Raw genomic sequence first — 3,294 nt, forward strand, 5'->3', positions numbered from 1 at the left:
ATATATTTCTAATCTCTATTTCAATCTTTCTAATTACTTTTTCTCTTTGTTTTTCCCTGTTTTTCTGTTTTTTCTTTACTTAAAAAATCACTGATGATGAAGAAATTAAGAAACTAATATTATTTCTTTTTTCTACTGAAGTGATTAAAAAAACAAAAAGAAAAATCCCTTGCAGCCATTAGCCATTGTTTCTGTTTCTGTTTAAATTTACTAATCACATTCTGGCCACAGACGGCAATATTTGTATTGGAAAGAGCTCATGCAGCCATTGGCCACATTTGCACTTTTGTGTTGTAAATGGCCCATGCAGCCTACGGGCACTTCCGCTTTTCTGTTAGTAATATTCTGTTCAGACAAATTAATTGAATTTAGTTTATTTAGATATCGCCAAGTCACACGCCTGGCTCTCCATGGATGGACCTGTGAGTCAAACTTTTCTCTACTAACCTGTGTTATTGGATCTTACCTGACTCTTTGTTTAAATAGTTAGATTCTGGGTTGAATATATTGTCTTCAGTGATCTGCTCTCTCTCTCTCTCTCTCTCTCTCTCTCTCTCTCTCTCTCTCTCTCTCTCTCTCTCTCTCTCTCTCTCTCTCTCTCTCTCTCTCAAGCCTTGCTGTAAATTCTGTTCATCTGCAAATAGTCCCGCCTTCAAATCAAGACCCCCGTAATATCATTTTTGACTCCCTCACTGGGTTTGCTGCATCTTCTGCCCATGAAAGATTCAACTTATAAGACAGCCCATATCACCTCAGGTCATTCTCATTTCATTTACAACCAACACGTTTTGGAGAAATTCTATAGCAAACATTTAGGATGATTAGATCTAAACTAGTGCAGTCCTTAAGGAAAAAATCAATACCTAAACTAGCCTGGTTAAAACCAGACCTTGTCCTTCACTTTGCTTTGTACATGGGTCTGGACTTGCTGTATAGAGAAGTGATTCTTGCAGGAGGCGTGGCCTCTGCTGAAGCATGTGTGTGTTTTCGGTGTGAAGGAGGCTAAGCTAAGAAGCTAACCGGAAATCGCGTGTGCTGTAAACAACCCTACTGAGAGGAGAAATATACCGAGCCAAACGAGATGGCTGTAAATGAGAGCTGCTGCTTTGTCCGACAAAATTATTTTAATTTGGAAGCTTTATCAACACAGACTGGCTTCATTCACTTCCTCCACTGCTGTATGCTAAAATAACTAGCAGACACTGCGCAGAACATCGACGTCATTCAAAACYCCGCCTTCTGTTTGCTGATTGGCCCAGGTAAAATAAACTACAAGCAGAAACTGCGCAGAAAGTTGACGTTCTTTTCTCTGATTGGCCCGGCTAAAAATCTGCCAACGAAATCCTTGTCAATGGGAGAAGTCCCAGACGGAGCAGAGAAGGGAAACTAGAAATGAGCGGAGCTATGTAGGAAGGTAAGGGCCAGGCTATACCTAAACAGATCTGCAACAGAAAAAGAGAGGAAGTGTTTATGTGAAGAAGAAGAATGGGGGTGCTGAGCCCTGGTAGTTATTATATTAGATTTCACTGTTTTGTGCATGCTGGTCCACAGAGCACACACAAAAAGGTAATATAAGTAACATGACCCCAGCTCTGTTTGAAAAGTTAATTACAGCAATATAATTAGACCAAAATCATTTCCTGGCAACAAGGATTGAGGGGTGGGGGTTGGGCAGGGTTACACATGCACCGATAACTGCCTTCTTCATCATACTCATAATTAAAATGCAAACAGAAATCAGAATTGAGACACTCTTTGACTGTCTGCACATAGCTTTTTGATTTCCACATGAGTTATGTTTTATTAAATAATTAGAAACTGGGTGTTTAGATTTGCAGAGTAAAAGGAAATTAGTGAGCATTCTGCAAAATGACAGGAGGCAAAAAAGCATTAGAAAAGTGTAAAAATAATTAAAGACCCAGTATTCCTTAGAGAAATTCTTTTCATGTCAGTGTTTTAAACTAAGATGGTTGTTTGATGACAGATTTACAGGCTTTTGTTCAAATCTTGAATATTACATTGCTCAAGCTCTCATGAGATGTGTTGAGGATGACTCTCAGCTACTACTGCATCCAATTTTAGTTCAATATCTCACAAATAGACTGACATTCAGCCATTTTTATGTTGGCTAATGCTGATTAGCTGTGGCAGCCATCTTGAATTAGGATCACTCCAAAAGTTAATACATTTAAATACACATCCTCTGGTTACTTTGAGAGTTTCATTAAAATATCTCCAGTGGTAAATGAGATATTTTGCAGCAGATGCAACTCATAAAATTGTTTTCAATCAGTTAAGTGTCTTGCTTTCATTGCTGTCATAAATTGGTCTTCTTTACGAAATAATAAAATAAAGAAAACCTTCAAAGTGAAATAAAATTTCTACTTAATTATTACTGATTAARTAAAAATATGTGAAAATTGGCTACATTGGGGTGTAGATGTTGGTGAGATGCCTCTCACCCATCAGGCTTTGTGGGGTTGTTGTTTTGCCTTTGGTGCTAATAAAGTTTGATTGAAGGACTAATTGAAAATACAACTTTTCAGTGCATTTAATGAGGTGTTTGAGACATTTTTTTTAATCTCATCCTTTTCAGTTTCAAGACTTCTTTTACAGTTCTGTATTTATCTGCTTTCATCACTTTTTAATGTATGCTAACCACAGGCGACCTTTGTTTTCTTACAAAAAACCCAAAACAGCTGAGAAACAACAAGATCGGCTTCTTGGAAACTTGGAAGACAATTATTGTGCGCAGAAAATATGTTTTCCTTGTTGCTCTTCACATTCAAATGTTCAATAGTTAGAGGTGAGGTGGAAGGATGGTAGAGGAGTGAAACAACAATGAGAAGGTGGACAGCCACAGAATCATTTTATCTCCTCACTGAGAACTGCAGTGGAGCAGAACGTCTGCTGACCTTTTTCAGACTGACATTTCTGTTACCTAGTCATTATCTGTTGTGAGTGTGTGAGCGTGTGTTTGTGTGTGTGGTCTTGTTTTTCCTACATCGTGGGACCCAGTTTTAAGGAAAATGCAGACTCGTGGGGACCGGGTGATCCTTGTTAGGCCTAAAGGCCACAATTTCAGAGGCTGATTTTGGGTGTTGGGGTTGCATTTAGGACCAAGGTGTGAATTGAGTTTTGGTTAGTTTTAGGGTTGGTGGTCAGGGTTAGGGTATAAAATTACCAAAAAATGAATTAAAGTCAATGAGCGGGCCCGACAAAGATATAAAAACAAGTTTGTGCATGTGTGTGTGTGTGTGTGTGTGTGTGTGTGTGTGTGTGTGTGTGTGTGTG

The sequence above is a fragment of the Austrofundulus limnaeus genome, unplaced genomic scaffold (assembly GCF_001266775.1).
Source record: "Austrofundulus limnaeus strain Quisiro unplaced genomic scaffold, Austrofundulus_limnaeus-1.0 Scaffold107, whole genome shotgun sequence".
Classification (NCBI taxonomy): domain Eukaryota; kingdom Metazoa; phylum Chordata; class Actinopteri; order Cyprinodontiformes; family Rivulidae; genus Austrofundulus; species Austrofundulus limnaeus.